Raw genomic sequence first — 6,968 nt, forward strand, 5'->3', positions numbered from 1 at the left:
AAATAAGGAGCGTCAGTGAGAGCACACGACCCCCAAGTGGCTCCCCTCCAGCTTCATAACCCCAGTTTATTTTTGACATTGCACCACAAGACTGAAATGATTAATCTATAATAGATTATCTCACAAATCTGCAACAGAAGAACAGAGGATGTGATTTGCTCAGGATTTGGCACACTGGCAATGGCATGTCATAGCAAAGGGTTTAATGCATAACATGAAACAGAAAAACAAACCAGGGAGAGGCTGGGCTATTGCAGAAGGACTTTACCATGGAGCAAGGGAAGCCGCCAACCCAATGGCTGCATTGGCCACTGACCGCTTGACTTACCACTAATATTTGAGCAAATAATTTACATTGGCTTTCCAGAAAGACTTCTGTAAGAGAAGATGTTCCTCACAGCCTGCCTTGAGCTTGCATTTCCTAAGTGCTAAGTACCTATAAAACAGAACGAGAGGTGTTCACCCTACCTTTGTGGTTGTCCTGTGGGGTCACAGCACTTGTGTAATAGAACTGTAAAGTGTAGTTATTTGTGAAAAGTGTTGAATTCCTGGGGGAAACACAAACAATTGGATGGCTATACCATGTACTTGTGCTACTGAGTGCTCATCTTAATTTCTGAGAGTAAAGGATGTTTGTGTAGAACATCCTGCATAATTTACTGTACTGTAAAACATTTACCATGGATAAATTTCAGCCTATGGAATTCGGTTAAAAAGGGCAAGCATATTTTTTTCTGGGACATGGCTACCCCTTGCACCAAATATAGAAGCCAAAAGCAATCATAAAAAATCAGAGTAACATCCAAATTCACAGGCACCATTTTCTGTTGACACTAAAAATGTATTTGCTAGTTAAAAAAAGTTATTGCCCTTTACTATAATTTAAAAAATTTATTAGGGACACTAGAAACTTCAGAAAAAATTCTCTCTCACCTGTCTGACCTTGCCCAAATGCTGAAGAGCAACCATTACACTGAGAGCAGGACACTGAAAAATGGAGGGCAGAATAAAGCATTGTTGTACTGTTATTACTGTTGTTACTTCCATCTGTAAAATCTCCAATTCTCTTTTTGCAGTATTTCCATAATTACTAAGTAACCTGGGATAAATATGGTTGGTCTAACCATCTAACCTTGGTCAAACCTTGATTTCTGCTATTTTCAGGGAGATTTACCTGCCAGTCTAGGCTGTCTTTCTGGCATCAGAAGTTGAACAAAGTTCTCCGTGTAGTAACAGGCTTTATTAGTCTGCAATGCCCCTTTCCTTGACCTGTTTGGACTTCTCTTTTGCTAGTGCTTCTGTCAATCCTTGGCTTTGTGTGGGGCCAGTGAAGGTCTCAGACTCAAGACACTTCGGCCAGAACTATTAATTTATTTGCGTACACCATCAAGCAGCAATCGTCTTTAAATTGTTGGCTGAAGGCAAAAGGGCAAGTCAGTGCTATGTCTCATGGAGCTACACGAGGATGGTGGCAGCAGGGTAGGTCTGAAAAGGCTGTGGGGCCAGAGAACTGCCCCATGAGCCAGCACTGTTGATAGACAGCTGTGACAGACAACATCAAGACACTGCTATGCTGTAATCTCCAGCCCATCAAAAGGAGATGTTAATAGTTTCACATAGCTGGGGTTTTGTCTCAGAGGTGAAGACTTTCTTTGGTTCTGTTGGTGTGTCTGGGTGATGGCAACTTTTCCCCTTTAATCTAACGGCTCAACAGATGAAGCTTGCCAGTGTAGAGCTGACACTATCCAGCTTCTGCAGCAATGCACAACACAGCAGTGCACAACACAAGAAAGTAAAATAATATAGGAAAATAGAGATGCTGCTGCCACAAATCCTGGGAAGATTGAATTTAAATACCTCCTTCTTCCTCTGTTGAGGCCATGCTCCTCCCTAGAAGCATCAGAAATTGGGTCTCTCCCTCATGCTCATCTAAGGTCCAGAAAGGGGTTTCGTTTCTCTCTGCTGGGAAGTGAGATGTATATGAGGAATTATGCAGGAGTTTTGACCTGGTTGACAACAGAGGCAGCATTAACAGATACAATTTAGAGAGCAAAACAGTACTTCAAGCTTTTGGGGGATTGATGCAAGTGGTTTAGCTTGATGCAAATTTCTTTCCATTTATGAGCAATTTTATGAGCAAAAATATTGCCTCCATCTCTACCTCTAGGCACTCCTGACCACAAGCTGAGATCTCTCATCCCAGACCAGGAATGGTGGGATGTCCAATGGCAGAGTTTGCCACACAGCTTGAATTTTACACATATATTAAATATATACAAAATATATAGGGTTTCATGTCTCCAATAGGTAGCATCAAGGGCCTTAGCAGCCACAGAGGGCTGAAAGCATCTGAATTGAAACAGGAGTCAGGGCAGGTCTAGGTTAAGAGTCTTGCTCAGAAAGTAGAGAGCAGCAGGGTTTCATTCCTGGCTGTACGAAGATCTGAAATAACTCCCTGCCTCATGCCTTACTTCCCATTCATACCATTCCAGCCATGGAAAGTCATAAGTACCCATAAGTACTCATAAGTACCTGATGTACTTACGAGATACTAGAACTCATGTCATGCTTTGGGGTTATATAAATGCCATGAAAACCCACAGAAAGGGACATGGAAAACCAGCATGCAGATCCCGGTCCCAGGCAGCCTGAGGGCCTGTGTCCTGCTCTACCACTGCTGCCTCAAGCTCAGGAGTGCAGGTGAGTGACCATGTGTCACCCTCTGCAGATGATGGACCTGGCCTTGAGCCCACAGAGTTCAGGGTCTGGGCAGTACGGAGTAAAATGTAAACCAGTGGTCGTTTTTGTTGTTGTTTTTGTGAAAGCCAGTAATCACAGAACTAAAGCAGTTGGATGAACCACAATTTACTACCACGAATTCCTTGAGTCTGTGTTTTTCTAAAGGTAACAACCATAGATGCTGAAATGGCTGCACTTTGGACAAAAGAAATGTCGCAACAGGATATAACTGTAACAAACCTGTCAAAGCTCCTAAACAAATAGTCATCCATTTAATCACTAATTATTAATCCAATTCTGATCTTCAGTTACTCAAAATGAACTGTTTGAAAAAAAGGGATACTTGTTAGTCTAAAGCAATTTAAAAACATGTGTCCAAAAGTAATGCATTGGTTTACTGTGGAACAATCCATCTGTTATTAAAAGAAAATTAGGACAGGAAAAATAAACCATATCCCATTAAATCAGCCATATGAGAGAAGATTCCTTTTGAAACTGCCCCCACCTGAATCCTAATCTGAGTGCTGAAGGAGGCAGACAAGGGTTAATGAGCAGGACCACAGCCTGCACCATATTCCTGCCCCTCTAAAGCAGCAGAATTACAAAATGGATGGGTGTGAAAGAAATTAGGGATTTGCTACAGATATCTGCTGCTTAGTGCCTAAAAATTTAGTTTATGGAGCCTCTTAATCTGTGTATGGAAATGAGTCAACAGCAGAAGCACTTCTAACCTCCTTGAAGATTTTTAGCATCATCTCAACCCTTGTTAAAACCTTTCCAAGCTAATAATATTGCATTCTTGGATTTTAGTTTTTTTTTTTTTAATTGAAACTGTATATGTTTCAAATTTGTCAAATAACTGGAGAAAGCAGTGTTAAAAATTCAACTGCACTAATTACTAGCTGAGCAGCATAAAAACCTCTGAATAAATGTCAGTCTAGGAGATAAGCTCTTATCTTAATCTAATGACTCCACAGACTTAATTTGTCAGGCCAGCCTAGTTGATGAAAAACAGGTTTCTATTCTCCAGTGTTAGCAGCCATATCTTTCCAAATCTTTGAAGTTGGATAGTAATACCATCAGTGTCATCCTGCAAAAATCTTGTGACCAAGCCAATTCCATTGCTATTGTCCTGTTACACTAATTAAAGTTGTTTTACCCCCATCAGTGTGCAATAGGTGAAAATGAAGGCAATTTATTTTTAGATTTGTTATATTCTGGGATAATCATTCTTGCTTCCCACTGCCCACAACGATGTGTTAATATTTGCAGCTCTCTCTCATTATCAGAAAGCCAGGCTTTTTAGCAGGGCTCCACAGATAGCACAGTGCTATCCCAGGACAATTCCTGCAGTGCAGACAAAGCATATAATTATGTGTGTGTGGTTTATTTATGTAGAGAAGAGTAATTTTGAGCTCAGGCAATGAATTTGATCTTAAGAGATGATTTTAGGTTTTTGAAAATTTTCCCTAAAGGAGAATTTGACATATTTAAAACTAAATGCACCAAATGTTCATAGTGTTTGGACAAAGTGGGTTAACAAATAGAAAAAGAGAAATTAGCTGCAGCCAGTGTTTCCAGTCCCCCAGTCTTCAACTAACTCTTCTGATGGGAACTTGGTAGGCCTTTTTTGCAAAGTGCCCCATTGCAAAGGATATAATTTAAGCATGGTACTCTTTATCCGAATCCCAAAACTTAGAGGGATATGCTTGGGTTTGAGGAGTTGGGAGATTAGTTTTATTCTGATGATACCCACGAAAATGACAAAGTAACAAAAACCTGATGAAAACAACAGTGCTAAAGTGCAATCTACTGAGGCAAATACAAGAGGCCAGTCCTGCTCTGAACTCTCTTTGCATTGACATTATGAACTTTATAAATATTATATATATTGAGATATTTACCTGCTCTGTTGTATCTGAGTTTTATAGCAGTGCAACTCTGCTGGCTTCAGCAGCATTTCACATCATACAACCAGGAAAAGGGAGTGGAGAGTTAGCCACTTTTTTCTGTTATTACAAAATCCCTGATGCCCAGAGCTGATTGCTCTGAAGCCCACCTTACTTCCCAGACCAGCAGGAGTGCAGGGTCAGAGCAACTCTGTGCGGGTGCAGCATAAGTCATTCTGGGATTTGTTTTGGAATGCTTTAGAAACATTTCACTGTTTGGCTGGGAACACCATCTTGGCTAACACAGATTTAATCAACTAGATGACAAACGTCCATCCTCTTGGGTGAGAACACTGCCTACTTGCAAATTTAGTCTAAGTAGGACTGCAAGTGGACCACACAGGTCATGTGCTGGCATATCTACAAAAGTATTCAGGAGCTGGTCCACGTACATTGCCTTTTCAAAGGCTCATGTGTGAGTATGGACAGCCAGTTTAGCATCTGAGTCATCCTGGCTGTGATGTGAGTTGGGTGCCAATACTGTAGCAGGCAAAGCCTTTGAGCCTGTGCATGCAGGCCATGCTGTCTAGATGGGCTTCTTCACCTGCAGCAGTGCAGATCCTCAACAGGGACAACTCAGAGGCTGATAAGAAGGGTGGGAAGCTTCATAAGCTGCAAAAACCTTTAAATCAGAAGCTGCAATCACCCCAGCTGAGTTCTGCATCTGATGTATACAATGGCATCTTCTAACATCCTGGCTAACACATCATTGCTTATGGCATCTTCCTCTTAGTTGAGAGCCATAATACATCTTTCTGTTTTACCCAGAGCTGTGCAAAGGAGTAGAGTTTGCAGGGTAGTGCCAGGTGAAGTGTTCATGGTCCCTAATATGACCCAGAATGACAAAGCTGCTGAATAAATTAGAGGCAGATTTTCACAGATATATGAGCTCCCCTGAATACAGATCAGTACCTACTTCAGATTTTTAAAGCTTCTAGGCTCCATGTTATCATTGGGAGTTGCGAGCACAAGGGTTTTTGAAAATTCCAGAGCCTGAAACATATTTAAGCACTGCTGCCTACTGTTTCCTTGGATCAAGACAACTGAACTCTTTGAAAGCACTAATAATAACAAAAATAATAAACATTTGATGCATGGTCTGCAAGCATGAGGCCTCATATGACCAAAGCTGCATTTATATCCATTGATGTCATAATGGAAGTGATGGTCCACTCTGAACATGCCAAACTCATTTATGTTAGGGCTACGGCCTGGAATAGCATTTTTTTAGCAGGAATTAATGGCTCCTCATTTCTCCTGCTCTGAGTCACAATTTGAATCTATAGGCCATTCCCAACACAGCTAAAACAGAAAACAAACACATTGAAGTTAAATTTTCAGTGATATTTGAACCCCTTCTCTCTGTTGAAATCCCACCTATTGATCCAGTAAAATGACTGCAGCCTCCTTAGATCCATCCTGCAAAATCCCTTGACCAGCTTATTACCACAATTCTTCAGGTGCACTGTGACTGTCTTTCAGTAGAGGACAGCGGCCAGCTAATCAAGTTGAAAAAAATGAAAACTCCCATAGATTAAATCCTAGTCCTGGTGAAAGAAATGGCAAAATTCCCATGGAAACCAGTGACTGCTTGTCTCTTAAGACATTATCTCAAGTCTGAATTGCCATTGGAATACTGACTTCCTGATTTATTCAATGACTTTACTTGGAATTAACAAATTTATTGCCCTTTCTGCAGCAGCTGGAGCACTGAAGGGGCTGGCTCACATAGGAGCCATTCCCTAGGGTGGTGTAGTGGGATCCAGCTGGCTTGGGTCAGGCTGCCCATGCTTCAGGCGACTTTGTGGTTTCATGGCTCTCTTTGCTTCCTCTATACTCTCCACCACTTGCTCCTGTCACCCTGCTACAGAAAAAGTTTACCTTCTCTGGCCTGCAAAGGAGCCCTGCTGTTGTTGGACTGCAGCCTATCAGAACAACTTCGGGTGCTAAGGAAAACCAAATCATTCTGAAAGAGCAAAACTAGGTCCTTTATGGAAAAATATTGTGACTCCCAGTCGGAGGGCTGTGGATCCAGACCAATTTCCTAGCAAAGAGGAATAACTCTAATCTAAACGTAAAAAGGGGTCTGTCATGGTGAGATACAAATGTAGGGATAGCTGCCAGGTTTGAGATTGGTCTTGATGAAGTATTAGTGCTGACAAGCCAATAATGAGCTAAGGCCCATGGTGAGGTTGCAACAGGCTGGGGCCACTTGGTTTGACTAAATGAAGTCCAAATGCTGGCACCACCACTGGAGGCAGGAAAAGCAGAGTCAGAAGG

General features: G+C 41.7%; 1 long non-coding RNA gene across 6 annotated transcripts in view; it reads right to left on the reverse strand.

The window, feature by feature from the left end:
* The window catches only part of LOC140684668 (uncharacterized), a 26,671-nt gene extending 25,647 nt beyond the window's left edge, over positions 1-1,024 (reverse strand). For 5 of the 6 annotated variants that reach the window (XR_012057276.1, XR_012057275.1, XR_012057273.1 and 2 more), the window contains exon 1: positions 1-1,024. This exon is cut by the window's left edge. This is a non-coding gene — a long non-coding RNA (uncharacterized lncRNA). The other variant, XR_012057272.1, reaches the window with a different exon arrangement.
* Positions 1,025-6,968: the final 5,944 nt, after the last annotated feature.

The sequence above is a fragment of the Taeniopygia guttata genome, chromosome 8, assembly GCF_048771995.1.
Source record: "Taeniopygia guttata chromosome 8, bTaeGut7.mat, whole genome shotgun sequence".
Lineage (NCBI taxonomy): Eukaryota > Metazoa > Chordata > Aves > Passeriformes > Estrildidae > Taeniopygia > Taeniopygia guttata.